Here is a 17,967-nt window from a genome sequence, read left to right on the forward strand (position 1 = left end):
GCAGCAATAACAAAATCAGAGTGATGGTCCCTATTCAGGGGGCAAACCAACCTTTGCCTCAGAGCAAACATAGTGGGAAAAGAAATAAAAATGTCGCAAATAAACAACTCAAATTGAGCTCAAACCCTGAATTCTGCCTTTGCAGGTTTCCACATTACTCAGTGGAGAAGAGGAGAAAGAGCCAATGGAAATGACAATTAAGAAATCTATGGAATAAGAGGTGGTTCAGATAAAGTAAAATCCTGACTACAACTTTACCTCAAAATGAGCAGAACCTTTTCTAGGTTTCAGAAAAGTTAGAAGCATTTTTTCTACAAGAGAAAAAAAATTCTGGTGCTTCCCTTCTCCCCGATTCAAGAGAATTAAAAAAACCTGGTGAGCAAAATATTGTAAGTAACAGAGCATGAAGGGACAGCAGCGGCTCAGGGAGTGAAAGAAGAGCCTGGATTCAAAAGTTCTGGGTTCAGTTTAAAATACTATTCCTGAGCTGCTTAGAGACTGGGCAGAATATTCATTAGAAACCCTTCATTTTCTTTCCAGCCCTTGTTTATTTAGAATGTAAGAGAATCTGGCTGCAGACAGGGGTGAAATGAACTCTTTCCTACTATTGTAACAAACCAAAACCAGGAATAATTGTTGTTTTTTTGTCTCTGTGTGCCAGTTCTAACTTTGCACTCTCAGTCTGAGGGGATTAGATGTTTGTATGGATTGATGGGATCCCTTCTCAGCCTTCCCTTCTCCGGACTGCCCAGGCCCAGCTGCCGCAGTCTTTCCTCATCAGAGATGCTCCAGACCCCAAAGCATCTCTGGAGCCTCTGCTGGACTCTCTCCGGTTCCTCCTTTTCTTTCTTGACCCAGAACTGAACACAACCCTCCAGATGTGAGCCGGCCTTTGCAGCTCTGTACCAACACTCACCTGCGGGTGTACAAACAGAGCGCATTGCCATTGTCCCTGGACACGGCCATTTCTCCTGCAGGGAATGCAGGATCCCGGGGCCAGGAGCGCTCCCGGCACATCCCGGCACATCCCAGAGCCAGGAGCGCTCCCGGCACATCCCGGCACATCCCGGAGCGCTCCCGGAGCATCCCGGCAGGATCCCGGAGCCAGGAGCGCTCCCGGCACATCCCGGCACATCCCGGAGCGCTCCCGGAGCATCCCGGCAGGATCCCGGAGCCAGGAGCGTTCCCGGCACATCCCGACACATCCCGGAGCCAGGAGTGCTCCCGGCACATCCCGGCAGGATCCCGGAGCGCTCCCGGCACATCCCGGCAGGATCCCGGAGCCAGGAGCGCTCCCGGCACATCCCGGAGCCAGGAGTGCTCCCGGCACATCCCGGCACATCCCGGAGCCAGGAGCGTTCCCGGCACATCCCGGCACATCCCGGAGCCAGGAGTGCTCCCGGCACAGGTGCCATTAGAGGGCAGCCCAGGCTGCTCCGGGAGCGCTCCTGCCCCGGCTCCTCTGCCACCTTTCCTGGGCTTTGTCAGGCAGGGCAGACCCCGCGAGGCTGGAAAGGCTCAGCTCTGCGCAGGAACTTCACTGACAGCCTGGTGAATGAGTAAGATTCTGCAGGATAGCGGAATTCAGCTGCTTTGGGGAAAAAATACACACAGAGACACGTATTTGACATTTTTCCTCTCTTTTGTCAGTCCAAACAGGATCTCAGTTTGCTGAGTGCATGCTGAGCTGCTCTGCACTGCTTCTCACGGCTAAAATGCCGTTTTCCCTGTGTTGGCCTGAGCACGTGGAATAACATCCCCCAGCACTGCAAAACGCGGACTGTCTTCTGATACTGTGATTTTACAGAACGACACAAATAAACCTCGCCCAAAGCTGCTCTCGGGGCAGCAGCAAGCAGCCACTCCAGGGGTCAGGGGTACCTGTAGGAGCTCACCTGCCCCTGCAGGAGCTCAGAGTCCTGAGCAGCCTCACAGCTCCTGGCACCCACTCTCCGGATCTCAGATTTGGGTTGGAAGGGACCTCTGGAGAGGCTCCAGTGCAAGGCAGGGTCACCCAGGAGCACGTCCAGGAGGGGTTGGGATGTCTCCAGAGAGGGAATCACAGCCAGATCCATCCACCCTTCTCAGGCACGTTTGGTGAGAGCTGCAAGTATGAGAACAAGGCAAGAACACAGAGTTTCAGGTGTGCAGCTTCAATAATTTAAGCATCGCATGCCAGCGAGGTGAATATGAGGTGGCTTTTAATTTCTTTGCAAAAAATGTTTTCATCTCTTTTCCACTTCAACTCGTGGAAAGTGGAAACAGTTTTTGCTGAGCTTTCCCAGGCAGTGACTGGATTGGGGTGTTTGTGTCTGGCCACAGCTCCCACTGGCAGTGAGAGGCTCGAGAAAAAGAGTCCTTTAAGTGCATTTCTGCTCCTCCAGATCTTGTCACTGACCCCATGTGCAGCTGCTGTAGTTAAGATTAGGGCTGCAATTATTTTTTGCTGACTCTGTGGGTCTGAGCTTTTGCAGCAGAATTTCTCTAGAGGGCAGTCAGGACTCAGAGCTGCCTCGGAATAAATAAATATATATATATATTCTGTAGGAATGACAGATCATCTTTGCACAGCAGTAAAGGTTACAAGAGTGGGTGCACATGTTGCAGTGTAGGGTAGAACAGCTAAAAGCACATAAAGCAAACTGCACACTCTTCCTTCTCGTAGCATCACCCAGGCTGAGGTTTCTTTGCACGTTTGTATTTGAAATTACTCAAAGCATTCTGCTTTCAGTTGGGAGGAGAAAGGGGCTTTTTGTTAGGGAAGATTCAGTTTGGGTTAGTGGAGGGTTTGGAAACAGGGAAACAATTTGGGAAAATAAGTCAGGGGTCCAAATGGCAACCTTTGGGCTGGACTGGACTTGCTCCTGTGACTCCGACTTGGTCCTTCCAGAAAACTGAGGTGCCAAAGCCAGAGCTTGGTCCAAACACAGCATTTGTGATCATCCTCTGGCTCCAACGTTGCATTGAACAATGGCAAATGTGAGAATGCCTCTGAAAGGCCTGCTGTGAAGGGTGTAAAGCCTGCTGGATTTTCACAGAACAGGAAGGACACGAGGTAACACTGAGATTATGAAAATTTTGGAGCTCTTTCGCACCTTCCCCATCATCTTTGCACACCCTACTTGAACATGGTGCAGTGAGGGCACCTCAGGAGATGAAATCTTCCGTCAGGACATTCCAAAAACCACACAGGAAGACAGGTGGCTGGAGAGGGGTATCAGCAATTATATCATGGCCAACACTTGATAATAATGTGCCCCTACTTAAGTCCAGAATTGGAGCCATTTATTGGGCTTGGTGGTCCCATGAATAACAAAAGGTGTTTGTGTCACTCCACGGTGCAATTATGGGATGTGATAGAGGCTGTCTCTATTGCAGTGTAATAAGCATTTACTGCTGGTTTTAAATAGGGCAGGTGTGGCTGAATCTGAGCTGTGCTGCTGTCACCAACGCAGGCAGGCTCACGTTCCTGCAGGTGCCTGTTTGTCCCTGCAGCCACACAGAGAGCTCAGGGCTGTGAGGGGTGTAATCACCACAAACCTTGAGGATCCAGCTGTTTGCAGCGCCTAACCACAAGAGCTGAGCCCTAAAACGGGAGTTCACCTTGGTGTGCAGATGTGGAGGGCTGAGTGAAAATGGGATTTACAAACAGATCAGGGGAGAGATGGATTTCTTACCTCCGGTACAACAACGAGGCTCCCCAAAAGCTCAGGATTTGGGCAGGAGTTCACAACAGCAGCTGCCTCTCTTTTCCAGTGTTTTATTGCCTTCCAAGGCATGTGTCCATGCCTTCCTTTGTCACCTTCAGCATTGTAAAACAACCTCCCTCCTTCAGCAGCACCACCAGAGCTCTCAGCTTCTTAAATCTTACCTCCTTACCCAAGTACTCCAGTCGTTGTCATCTCTCTCATGTCAGGTGTCTCCAGGGAGTGTTTTCCTCCTGGTCCCTGATTGCTCCATGCCCAGAGTGCTCCTGCCTGGAGCTGCCAAAAGCTCTGGATTGCTCCGTGTGCCCCAGGCAGGCACCTAACCCCACCTGAGGCAAGGGATCCCTGCGGGGAACAGGAGCTGCCTCTCCCCGTCGGAGCATTCCCACACCAGCCCTGCTGTGCCATCGTGTTTTGCATATGTGCAAGTGCTATGCCAAAAATTAAAGTCTGGGGCAAAAATATCAGTGGGAGGCTTTGAACAAGCGACCAGCCATGATTTTTAAAAACTGGCTGGTTCAGGCAGAGATTTGGGATGTTAGGAACAATGTGAGAGCGGGCTAGGTTTTATTGTAATATTATGTTTTTAAGGAATACTAAATTTAGGATCTAAAGATGTTCATACTTGAATATATTTAAATAATTACTCTGTGAAATATTCATCCTACAATCTGTATTCTTGCTTTTCAGGTGTCTTAGCATCTCACAAATCTGTATTCCTGGCCTTAAAAAGTGTGTTTCTTGCCTGAAACAAATTTAAACAATAATGTAAGATGCCATGAAACTTGAAACCTCCTATGTCAAGTCAAGAGGAGGCTCATCCAAGGTAATTCCTTCCACATTTGGAAGAGAGTTTGGAGGTTTTTAGCTCAGCTCCATCCATTCACCTGAGAGCTCTTCCATCTCCTCTCTGTGGCCAAGTGTCCCCTCAGGCTGTAGAGGGGCAAAGCACGTTTTAGGTCTGGGTTAACAACTGGATTTTGAGCAGCCCCCAGCTCATTTTGGGCTCTGACAGTTCTGCTGGTGCAGGTGTTTGCACAGCACTGGTGGAACCACAGAAGATGTGATCTCATGTAAAACCCACCCAGGTTAATTCACCAATCCCTCACCGCGAGAAACAGCAGTCATGGGAAAGGTGCTCGATGTAGAAATAACACCAGGAGTGGTTTCCTGCCCCATGGGCAGGTTCTGAAGGTAGAACTCTCCCCTGGTTGACACTGAGATAGAGCAGAGAATCTCCCAGGAGTCTCATGAGAAATGGGTCAAAGCCCTGTGCCTTGGTTCTCACTGGGGCACCCAAAGTGACAGCTGCACAAAGAACCTGAAAAAACCCTGCCCCCTTTTCACCCACCCCATGCTGGTGATGAAGATCTTCGTGCACATTTGCACCCCAAGCACTCCCAGAACTTTCCCACCCCTCTGAGGTTATTCAGTACGAGCAGTAAGGCTCATAAATAGGATTAGAACTACCCCTTCCAGAGAGGAATATCCACCTCAAATAGATCTATTTCAAAGGCAGTGGCTCAGGAGTAATTGCTGTTTGGGGTCCTCAGTATAATTCAAGCTGCACTGTCTCCCAGAGAAAGCTTTTAGTTAAGGGGCTGTGATTTTAGGAAGGCTTTATACCCCATGTGTGCACCATGGATCACGGCCCTGGAAGAGGCAAAAGCTGAGCACAGCCGGCACAGCAGGGCCTGACAGCGTTATGACCTTTATCAGTTGGGGGAGAAATAAGCCCAGCCTTAGCAGGACAGTTAAGCCAACCTGACCATACCCTGTGCTGCAGATTTACAGCACGTGGCCCACCCTATAAAGCAATTGTTTAGAAACCAGGGCCTTGAAACCCTGCCTTGGACAGAACAAGTCCCTGCTCTCAAGTTCCACCGAGCTTCACTTCAGCCAGAGCCGTCCCCAAAAAAATCATCAGTTTGTGAGAGACCCAGGCTGACAAGCAGCTCATTCCACACCCAGGGCTGGCCCAGCCTGCCTGCAGGAACACGTGGAGCAACCAGCCAGGCTTTAGGAATTCAGCACCTGGAGATGCAGGCAGCAGCAGAGCAGACCTGGGCTGGCTTATTCTTGGCTCTGCTGATGCCATCTCCTGCTGCTCCCGCCTCAGGTCCCCCTCTACAGAGCTGTGGAGCTGAAGGGTTTGCACAAAGCTCTTTTACATCTCTAAATGAAAAACACAGAAAGACCAAATGCTGTTGCAATGAAAAGCATTTTCCTGGGCTGCTCAAAATCAGTGGAAATCCATACTGGACACTGCTCCTGGCATGTGGCTGCAGTGGCACTGTTACAGCAAAGAGTGCTTTCCTCCAGGAATATAAAGGCTGGGGAGGCGGGAGGAGATCAGGGTTAGTGGCTGGGAGCAGCCAGTTACTCGGAGGGGAAGGGAGGGTGGGGGATTTCAGAGGTACCTACAGGGAGCTGTGTGCCAGCATCCCAGCCTGGTGATTCATAAGCTGCTCATCAGGAGCTGTTAAATATCTGCTTTTTGCCAACGCTCGCTGTTTCAGTCTGCCAAAGATACTGGAGAAACAGTCACTGTAAAAAATTTATAGTTTCTCTGGGGAAAACAAAAGCTTTTTGTGGCATAATACGACATCATAAATTAAAACTTTTTTTAAAATTGAGAAGTTACATCATGTTTTGATGTAATGTGATGTGGCAGGTCATGCTTTTAATTTTAATAAGCTTAAAAAAGAGAGAGTGATTGAGATTTGGGAGTTAAATATTGTTTCTGAACCTGCATCCTCTCTTTGACGAGGCTGGCAAGGCAGGTTCACCTCTGCCATCTGGGTTCAGGTCTTGTTTCAGGAAAACAATCTGAGCTGACTTCTGGAGGCATCAGCAGCAGTTAATGAACTGAACTTCCACTGCACAGACCTTCCAGGAAATTGCCAAACAGCATTAGCCCTTCTGTGGTATTTGTCATACTCAGGTACTGCTGTGATTTAAAAAGCTCATCATCCCCAGCTTACCTTTTTGGAAATCTCCTGCAACTTCCAATTGTTAAAAGTTCCTGTCAGAGAGACCCAGGACTGTATTCCAGCAGCATTCCAGTCTGAATTCCACAGATTGCAGGAGCAACTGCAGGGCTCCCAGTGCATCTCTGAAGAGTTGGTCCTTAAACAGAGGCATCTCTGGGATTCAGAACTGAAGCCCCTCCTGCTGCAGTCACTTGAAGACTCAGGGTTTTTGGCAGTGTGAAGTTGTTCCAGAGAGCAGAATTCATGGATCTTTAATCTGATGTAAGCTCCCAGTACATGTAAGACTGTAAATAGGTACAGAAAAGTCTTCTATCTGATGATCAATGGACGTGGGCCCTCTTTTTTTTCCAGGAAAAGCAAAACTCTTTTCTTTTATTCATGATAAAGGGCACAAAAGGGATATCAGCCTTCATTTTAACCTTTGGCCACTGCCGTAAGAAATGCAAAGGGTCAGGCACACTGCAGAACCAAGCAGAGGAGAAATAATCACCTACTCAGCATTTCACATCCCAAATTTGCTTTGTTTTCCCTTCAGCTGAGTCCCTGAATGATGTTTAATCAGTCCTTTCTGACACAGCTTCCCTGGACGGCCTCGGCTCTCACCAGACCCCAGAGGGGGATTGCCCTCGTCCCTCGCTGGCTCTGGCTGCAGAGGGATCCTGGGGCTCTCACTGCCTCCCTTGGCAGAAACTTGGCGCTCTCTGGAGGAGCCTGGCATCAGCCTCGGGAGAGCGGGATGAGTGATGAGTGCTGTGACCCAGCCGGGTGCCAGGGATCGCTGCCGGCCGCCCCGCCGGCCGCCGAGCCCTCCGCCGAGCCCGAGCTAATTGCTGTGGGGCTCTTCAGGGCACTTGCCTTTCATTCTCCTTTCTGATTTCTCTTTCCAGTCCTCTTATTTATTTTCCTAATAGTTCATTTTCTCCCATTCTAACTCTCATTTTGATATTTTTTATCGCATTCAGAGTGGAGGGAAAAGGGTGACCCGTTGTCCTCCTAAGCGACACCCCGTCTGTGGCTTGACTGACAGGAGGTACCATTAGAATCAGCATCCCTCCTCTGACACAGACTATCCATGTTAACATCTCTGTACTCTGGCGATGGATTTGATCTCCCAGAGCTGTAAATTATGAGTGACTCCATCAAAGTCAGAGACATTCCTGCAGCGCTGACACGGGGGAGGTCGGCTGGTATTCGTGCTTTCAGGATTTCAGATGTCTGGCTGGAGTGGTGCTGGCCACTTCCACCATTCCCTCGTGTGTGTGCTGGCAGGCAGCTGGCACAAGGACCTGCTGTGAGTGAGCTTCTCGCTGCCTTGGATTTCTTGAAGATCAGGCTCACACTGGCATTTGAGCTTGGCTGTGGAGAGAGAACAGTGCAATACTCTATTGGAAATCATGTCAATATCAAAACACAATAAAAGTGAACCAAAACATCTGAAATCGTTTTCTCTGTGTACACAGAGTATGTCTCCTTGGGGTAACACTGATCTTTCAGAGTTCATGTGGAAAGTGAACTACTGCAGGCAGAGAAAGTTCAGCTGAAAACAACAGGCCAAGATTAAACATCTCCAAAGTTAAACTGTGAGGAGGAAAATGATTTTGCCTTCAGTTCTACAATTTTACACGCCGGTGGTATGACTGGTTTCTGTGCTGGTAATTTCTTTGCATTAGAGAAAGCCATGAATGTTCTGGAGGAGGCTGAACTCTTAGAAGAGGCTCCGTGGGAAGGGGGGAAGAATGCAGAGTTTTGATTCATGCCAGAAGGAATGTGCTCACTAGGAACAAAGTTTACAAAACTCGTTTCAGGAGGTACGAAACCACAACGAGATCAAAACCTGCATGATCAGACTAACTTGGAAAACAGAGTAAGTAGCTGCAGAAACTGGTACATAGGGAAAGTGGGGAGGGTCAAAGGTGGAGGAGCCTTTAAATCTCTTTGCAACTGAGAGAAAACAAAAAAAAGATTTTTAAGAACTACATACTTCGTATTCTCTTAGATAATGAGAACATAAAATGTCTGGTTTTCATCTTTTTTACACTTATGTAAAATTAGGATCAACTCACCAAGTTAATGGAGTTACATAGGTTTAAATCTGGCATAAGCGAGATAAGAACCAGGCCTGTCAGTTCATTAAGGACTTCATTAACTGTCACTGCAATACCTTGCAGGGCCTGTGTTGCTGCAAATAAAAACATGCCTTTGAGGCCACAGGAGGGGATCCTGCCTCTCCTGGAGTGTGCTCTACAGGCAGCTGCCCATTCCCAAGGCTGAAGCCAGAGGGCCCTGGATCGTTGCACTGGGAATGGTGAATCTGTGTTTGCCCAGCCCCAGGAATTGTGCCTGGAACAGGGTGGATGCACACGGGAGAGTCTGACCTGTCATCAGTGACAAACAGCACAGAAAACACGCACAGGGCTGCACACACACAGCATCTTCCACTTAATTAAACTTTGTCATGACTTCTTGGCTGGCAAAACTCTCCTGTTTATGTTTATCTCAGATGTAAGTTAAATATAAAACTTCATTCCACCATTCTGTGCTTTCTGCTGAGGGATTGCTGATGGTCTCATGATGCTACTCAACCCACTCTATGCCAATTTGACTCAAACATCAAGACAAATATGTATTAAAAACCATCCACGAGAAGGATCGGAATAACAAAGCAATGAGCAGCTCGCTCACAAACGTCATTCCCCTTCAGGACTGATGGGCTCCACCACTTCAGCTTTGCTGTTTGATCAGCTGAGAAATGCTGCAAATATCCCATGTCCCACTGCCAGGGCAGTTGTGAACAACGGCAAATTTTTTTGTTTAAGTTATAGGTCAAGCAGCAATTTCCCAGCACAGCCCCAAACGAAAGCAAAGATTTTCTTCCTTTTAAGCACACATCAGACCAATCTAATTTACTGGGGAGAAAATTCACTTTAGTGCAGAAGGACAATCCAGACGTGTACACTACTTAGGCTCTTGTTAAGTGAAAATTGGGATAAGTGGTACTAAGTGGATGCATAGATCTTAAGCTTGTCCTCTTCAATAGGGTGAATTTTACCCTTAATAAGAAGTGTAAGTACAGCATCAGTGTTGTTTGGATCCTTCTGAGGATCATTAACACACAGCTGAGTTTCCCCATAAAGATGCAGCACGAAATGGGAATTAATTGAGCTGTTTCAGTAGTTATGTACTTCTTGCTTTTTGCTTCTTACTTGTAAACTGTGAACTCTATTATGTCTTGTCCAAATTATGCTGGAGAAAAAGGTTTTGAATTAATTTCTATCAATCCTTCCTGGGATTTCCTTATGCATTTCTACTCCATTTCTGCTATTTGTTCTGCTGGAAATTTATCATATCACAAGGAAATCCTGCAGACATCTAATTTAGTCTTGGTGTGACTTGCTAGGTTTGTCCTTGAGAAGGTCTGCTCGGAATGCAGCGAGGGAAGCTCAGATATGCATATGAGATATGGACCCTCCAAACAAACTTCACAGCCACAGCTCCAGACACCAGGGAAGGGCTGATGGCAGCCCTAACCTGCAAAAGACTCAGACTGGGCCCGAGGGAGCACCAGAGGAGTTTGGCTGCGTTTGTCCTTCCTTTAGACAGCAGCACCACACACGTTAAAGGCCCGGTTTTCTCATTCCCAAGGAACACTGAGTGTAGAATTGAGGCTGGTGTAACTCTGGAAATGGATTTGATTTCAGACAAGCAGCTTTGCAAGGGAGGAGGATGCTGTAACTTCAGCTCCAGGCTGCCAGACCTCCATCCTGGAAAAGGGGGGACCTTCCCACTCTCCACAACTCCTGACACGAGGGTGCAGCCGGGGGGAGCTTGGCCTCTTCTGCTGTGTCCCAGGTGAAAGGATGAGAGGAAATTGATTTAATTTGCACCAGGGGAGGTTCACATGAGATATTAGAATTTTTTTCACTGCAAGAGTGGTCAGGCACTGGAATGAGTTGCCCAGGGAAGCGGTGGAATCACCATCTCTGGAAGTGTTCAAGCGGCATCTGGACGTGGTGCCTGGGGACAGGCTGGGGTGATGATGGTGGTGCTGGGTCGGTGGTGGGACTGGATGATCTTGAAGGTCTCTTCCAACCCTGATGATTCTGTGGTTCTGTGAACACTGGGGTCTGCTCTGCTCCTCTCAGCGTGGTGGCATTTCTGGCTCCTAGGGATGGTCACTCCCATCATTGCCCAACTCCACTCCTCAGAGGGATGTGAATGGACAATCTTGCTCTGTCCTGAGCAGTCACTTGAGAGAATTTCATTAGGTGTTCCCAAGCAGGTGGCCTGAATTGCTAATAGAGCTTAGAAAATTCCCTTTTCCTGTTCTATTATTTTTTTTTCCGCTTGACCCCAAATCAATCTTCTGGCTGGTTCAAAAAGCCCCATTGTCCCAGGGGGGTGTAAATGACACCTTGGTATGAGAGCTGGTGCTTTTGGCTCGTGGCTCTGATGTCATCTCAGTGCTCTGTACATCAGAAGAGTGTCCCCTGACCCAGACATTGCTTTACCTTCGCTGCAGTGACTCATCATTTTCCCACAATTAAATTTTTGAGCTCTAATGCAAAGCAGACTTATCTGCTTTGACAGGACAGTACAGAATAAACAGAAAAGACTAAATTTGTATTGGCAGCTACCACTGCGCTGCAGTTATGAGTAATCCAGCACAACCAGAAAGGACACCAAGAAATCAAAATAGACTCGAGTGGCTGGAGAGGCAAAAGAGAAGCCAGAGCTGTTGGTCCCCAGGAGCTCCCTGGTTAGAGTTGTACCAACACACTGGATGGGGACAGCAGCAATAAATGTTTCCAGGATTTCTCTCCTGTCTATATCTCTCTCTACTTTTTCTTTTAATCTTTTATTGTCTTTTTTATTTCTTTAAACAAAGCTATGGCACTGTGGCTAATTTCTCTGTGTGCTATGAAGACTAAGCAGAAAAAACTCCTCACGATGAGGACCAGAATTCAAACACAGCAATTTCCTCCATCCTGTGCCCTCCTTCTCTCAGACCAGCACTTCCCACGGAGTGTCCCATCTGCCCAGCTCCCTTTCCCACTAAAGCTGTGGGATGCTGGGATGGGGCTGGAGTGTGACCCAGCCCCACCAGCAGAGAAGCTGCACACTCCAGTGGCTCCAGGAGGCTCCTGGAAACCATTACTCCCTGCACTGGTGTCCAGTCAGATTTGATTTGTTCTGGCCGCATGCTAAAGACAATTACCTGGTGCCACAGATGCTTTCTTGTGGTGGGGACATCTGTCACACCTGGAAATGTTTGTGGAAGAGGAGGGAAGTCAATTTGTACACAAAAAATTGGTTGAATCTTACCTTGGAAATCCTCATTTGCAGACGGGAACCGATTCATGAACTGGGGAATCTTCTAACTGAGGAAAGATCTGCACCAGATCCAGCTGGGTTTAATTCCCCCAAGTCCCTGGGCCCAGTGTTGCTGGATGGCCCAGTCAGGAGCTCTGGGAATGAGGAAAAACATGGAATTTCTTATTATATTTATATTGCATGGCTCCAAATTTACATGTGCAATTACTGCATCTGCTCGTGCAGGTCAATAAACCTGTGTACAAGTGAACAAAACTTGCTGGCTCATGTTTCAGCAAATTAGGACATGATTACACACAGTCAAAAATCTGGATCCTAAAGCTTTGTACACTTCTGTTGTGATATTTTGTAATTGCTAATTGCAACAATATCTGTGCAGGGTATGTAATTCAACATGACAAGTGTTTTTAGCAGCAGGTGAATAAGATCAGTTATTGAAACAGCAAAATTATTGCCAGCATTGAGGAAATTAGATAAAAATGGTCCAAAGAGCCTCATTCATATCAGATCTAACACAAGCTGGAGTAAACACAGAGAATTGTTAACTTTACATGTCAATAAATTATTTAAATAGTTTATAAGAAAACAGAATGACTTGGCACAGTTCTGACTTTTGAGCATCATAAACAGAGCAGTAATACTACACAGCTCCACTCATACATTTACGTTTTGGACTACTCACCTCTTGTATTCTGTGTGTAAATTGGAAAGCCTTGAACATTCATACACCAGACACAAATTCCTCCCTTTAACAGCTCCCAGCCCTGGGCATAGGGAAGCACAAGCTCTTTTTGTTACACATGAAATCTGCTTTCACTGGCTTACATTGAGCCTGAGTTTTGGTCCTCAAGCAACAGTTGGCATCATTTATTCCAAACTACCACAAGCTCTCATCTTGCACTCCATCCTCCAAGGAAGTGATGCCTGGAGAAGGCTGTGAGCAGCTCCAGTTGCTCTCTGGGAATGCCAGTTCAACCTTTGTGTGTGCACTGGAATCTCTGGGAGCTCGGTCTGAGCAGGATCTGCCGGTGGTGCCCAGCGCCAGCAGCGTGCCAAGGGCTCTCCAGGGGAACAGGAATGGACCTGGCTCTGGGCCAGGGAGTTTTCAGACTGCCACAAAGAGGGCTTCACTTTTAATTAATTTTTAAATGCAAAGCATCAAGGGCATGATATCCTTAATGAGAAGGACAGGAGCACCTTGCCTTTCTCTTGCCTCCCAACATGAAATAAAGGCTGCTGGGCGTCCTGCAGGAGCCCCTGTGAGCACGTGTTTGCTCGGGACATAAGAGGACAGGGATGTGGCCGTGTCCTGCACCGCCTGTGGCTTCAGATTCACTTCTCAGACAGCTGCAAAGTGATCAGTTTGTCTTTCACAGCCCATGTGCCTTCTGCATCCAGTTCTACATCAGGATGATGAGTAGCACAGACTCTCAGATCTGGCTGCAAGTTCTGCTTTTCCCTGTGGCAGCTTTGGTGTTAAAAGCAAGGGAATCACAAAGCACAAGTGAAAAGGATTCATCTGAGGGGTCTCTCTCCCTTAGCTAAGTTTTACATAAGGCTGGGTACTTAAGAGCTGTTACCCTTTCCCCCTCCACGACAGTGACTGTGTCAGTCTGCTCCTCATCAGCCACCCCAGCCAGAGCGAGCCCTGCCTGGGAGCAGCAGGATGGGGCCCTTTGATCCGAGTGCCCCTGGAACACCTGCAGCATTTGGGGCTGGCTTTCAGGAGGATTTCACACCTCATAGCTCATGCCTCCTTCCTTAACCCTCTGCCCTGTTTACCAGAAGTGGTTTTACCTGATTTCTTGGTGTTAGCTCCCTGCTCGTGTCCTGGCAATCAGTTCATAAATAAAGCTGCCATTTCCATATCTCTGGACAGGCACAGGGAAAACAAGCACGTGGGAAATATTTGTGCCCAGAGTTAGCATTTGTAAACCATCGCCACAGGCCCACAGCCTTCCCACTTTTGTTTTCACTTTAAGGTTCTTTCTTAATAAGGAATAATGAACATCAACACCCAGTTATTCAGTAAAGCAAAGCATATAAGCAATTAAATTAAATTAAATTAGCACAGCCAGGCAAACAAAGCAGTAATCATTCAAGTCCTCTATTTAGGCTGCAGCCGTAGTGATAGACTGAAGAATAACAACACATTCCAGTAAAGACAATTACTATTAAATTTTTATTTTTCAAAAATCTCAAACACTGAGTAAATACTAATTTTTGTCACAAAAGGTTCCTTTTAAATCGTCTTTCCCTCTCACTTCAAAATGTGACAAATCCCAGACAGAATTGGTCTTTTATAAGCTTCATTTTACAGGAGTATATTCAGCATTATCTTCTCCACACAGTTTGAGCTCGTATCCTCCTGGGAGTCCCCACCACTTTCCTTGAATGTACTAAAGCAAGGATTGGCCAGTCCAGAACAGTAAAGGATGAAGGTATTAGAGAAGAGTCTTGGGTCAAGAATTATTATTGCTAGAGGCCTCCAAAATCTAGTTATGGGTTTCAGCAAACCCTGTGGGCTCTTATGATAATGCTTTGCTACAGTATTATTGTTATATGGCACTAAATCAGTCAGATTCATGAGCAACAAGAGGTCAATGTCTGATTGAAATTCATAAGGTCAAAAAGGAAACTAAAAATCAATTTATAAGATATGAAGATTTAGGTTCAAACTATATCCATGAGCAATAAAATTTCACATCCATAAATGTAAGAAATCAGTTATTAAACTTGAGGGGGGGAAGAAGACTTATTAAGTTTTACACACACATAAGGCAGCTAACACATAATTTTATCAGACATTACTGAAATCCTATGTGTAATATAAGAGATGATGGGCTAAAATGCTAAATGGTTTAGCACTAAATTATTAAGTGATGTATCCCTAAGGTATTAAAAAGATAAGAAATGCAGAGCAGGTGTCTCTCCCACCAACTCTTGATCACCAGTTTAAGTGCATATTGATAACAAATGCACTTTAGAGGCAAAATAGTATTAGTAATATTTTTGCTGCGTGAAAGCCTCACGTCAGAATAACTTAAAGCTTCTCCCTGACAAAGAAATGTTCATATATATTACATATATATATTTATATATATATTTATATATAATCACATTAAGTGTTAGCTCCCTGTAGAACAGAAATGAACCTCCAGTACAGTGGAGTTGGTTTGGTACTTACACACAAGTAAATAATGGAGGGGAAACAACAACTCCACCGCATTGAGAAGGAGAATTATAGCAAGCACTCTTACCTGGGCTGAAATGAAAATGCATTTTTATTAAAATTACAGATTAATGGAGATTCCTGGAAGCCAAAAGGTATAAAAATGGCATACTGCAGACAAATGTGGTTATTTCAAGCCTAGCCTGTGGATTCCACAAGAACTTTTTATCCCTTGCTATTAATTTTCCAGCTGTCCCCTCTTTGGATTGGTGATTGCTCAGAGAATGCTGCTCAAAATCGGAGCATCCCTCACATCCAGGGGGTGGACATGGGATAAAAATGGGGCACAGGACTCGTGCACACCCTGGCTCATCTCTGATGAGGCTTTTCTGCGCCCGGACAACACCTGCATCTGTCTGCTGAAGCATCTCTGAGAGGGATGCACTGCAGCAAGCACAGAAAAGTGATTTAAATCAGCTAAAAAAATACTGTAATGTCCAAAAAGAAACAGGAAGAAGAGGAATGTCAGTGGGTTTAAGGCAGATTATGAATGAAAGGGCACAGTGTCGTGTTTGGTGGTGGTTGAGGATTGTGCAGAAAGCATTTCTGTGCCTCAGCCAAGTGCAGAGCAGCAGGCTGCATTCCTTGGATTGAAGCAGGTGGAATTTCAGAGCAAAACCTGTTCAGGTTGGCCATTTCTTCAGGGATGCCATTCCCACAAAATGAAGTCTTTGCCTTTATTGCAGTGGATTTTAAAAGCCCCCCAAAGATCAGAATTCCCCCCGAGTTGGATGCTTATATTTATGTAGTGCTCCCAATCCAAGGACAAGGTGAGCCAGACCAACAACATTTGAACGTGTTTTAGAACAAGGGGAATTAAAAATAGAAGTGACCAAGGCTGGGGTTTTCCCCTCCTTGCAATATTTTGATTTTCATTTGTCTTTTTGAGGCAGAGACCAGCACTGAGATTTCCAAGCTTTGCTCTCTGGATGGGAATAAGACAAATTATTTCTGAAAGACAAAAATACAAAACTCTTGGATAATAACGTGGCTGCAGGGATTTAATGAATTCCTGGGGGACTTCCCAAATTGCAAGAGTGGCCAGCATTATGTCATTTCTGGGATCCAGGATGTGTTCAGAATAATTATGTAAAATTACAGCAAGTGGTGATTTTAGAACTTTCTCCTTTTTTTCTCTCTACATAAGCAAACTTCCATGACTTAATTACCTGTTAATGTAATAAGCAACCAAAAAAAAATCAGGTTTTACAATGAAAAAGAGAAAATTCTTACGCTTGTTTACAATGATTGTGGAGTAAAATTACCTAAAAAGGTTAAGATTGTTATATTAGCAATATTTTAATGTAGTAGAGTTTAAATTATATTACAAAAATTATAGATGATTATGGAAAATGATACATTCTGTGTCTAGCAGGATACCTAAACACTCCTGTAAAAATGAAATAAGGATCTATTAATGCCATAAACCTACTTAATAAAAGTTGCTTTCATATTCAAAACCAAAATATTAAAGCATGCTCCATATCTGAAAGTCAAAAGTGAAAGAATAAATTAACTAAGGTTAAGAACCTTGTAGCAGCTGACTAACAAAGCTCTAGGGCATTATAAAATTTCATGCTCTTGTAATAAAAAGGATAAAGAATTGGCTAGAAGACCACTAAAAGTTAAAATAAATGAACATAAAATAGATGAAAAAGCTTGACACGGCTGAGACCACAAATGTGTAAAGACCAAAGACACAGTTTTAAGCCATTAGAGGACTGAATCAAATGCAAAATGAATCCTAGTAGTAAATTAATGGAAAATTACAAAGGTAAATGAGCTCTTTTTCCCAGTTACAGAAAACTTTTTATATAATTTTTTCCAGCACTTGAAAACATTAGAAGTGTGGTGAGTTAAGTCCTGGCACATGCCCAAGCCAGAAACAATTCCTAATACTTCTGCAGATAGAAAAAATCAATTTTTATAGAACAGACAGAAACAGGATCACACGAGGTGGTTTCACTTAATATTGGGTGGGAGCAATTTGCCTTTTAAATTATTTTCTAGAGCAAGTTCAAGTTCTACCTCTGAGCTCGGCCCCACCTGCACTCGTGTAAACCTTCAAAAGCAAGGACGAGAAAAAATCAAATATTTGAGACTTGTTTTGTTGGTATTTCCTAATCAGTGGGTAAGAGTGAGAAGGAAAGAGCTTGGAAAAGGTAAAGGCACATTATAACCTAAAGAAAAAAGAGACGAGGCAAGGCAGCCAAAATCTGTAACTTTGCAAGATCAAATACAGACAAAATGTGGAAGGGAACAAACCTCTGGTCCTGACACGTTCTGTTCACCAGCATAAGAAATGTTTGCCTCTCTGGCCACTTCTGCATTTGGAAAACCTGTTGAGGATGAGAAAATTGGCAATTAGGGATCTAGCCTGGCTCCCAAGTGAAACAGCCAGAGGGATGGCAAAGCAAAAATCACCTTCTGACCTCCAAGCATCAGTGCTTAGAACCCCAGAACAGTTTCCTAGGTGAGGCTGGACCCCTCTGCTCTGGTTACAGCACCCAGAAGTCTCCCTGAGCTTTATTCTGTGCTGTATTTTGCCTTTGGAAGGTGCAGCCCGGAGCTGAACTAGGGTCTGGTTTGGTCTCTGCAGTCCAGAGTGTTCGGAGTGCGATCACTCAGTGCAGGTTTGATCCATCTGTCTGCAAAGGTCTGTGCAGAGTCTGCCTGCGTGAGCTGGGTCTCACTTTATGTTTGA

The 17,967-nt window shown here is 45.7% G+C and overlaps 1 long non-coding RNA gene across 1 annotated transcript; it reads right to left on the reverse strand.

Annotated features, from left to right (window-relative positions):
* Positions 1-1,903: 1,903 nt before the first annotated feature.
* On the reverse strand, positions 1,904-17,654 carry LOC121671845. Its single transcript, XR_006018638.1, has 4 exons — positions 17,529-17,654; positions 12,023-12,165; positions 6,692-8,056; positions 1,904-2,104 (listed from the first exon to the last, which is right to left on the reverse strand). It is a non-coding gene; the product is annotated as an uncharacterized LOC121671845 (long non-coding RNA).
* Positions 17,655-17,967: the final 313 nt, after the last annotated feature.

The sequence above is a fragment of the Corvus kubaryi genome, unplaced genomic scaffold (assembly GCF_017639235.1).
Source record: "Corvus kubaryi isolate FWS band 111438036 unplaced genomic scaffold, C.kubaryi_AGA036_p1.0 134, whole genome shotgun sequence".
NCBI classification, from domain to species: domain Eukaryota; kingdom Metazoa; phylum Chordata; class Aves; order Passeriformes; family Corvidae; genus Corvus; species Corvus kubaryi.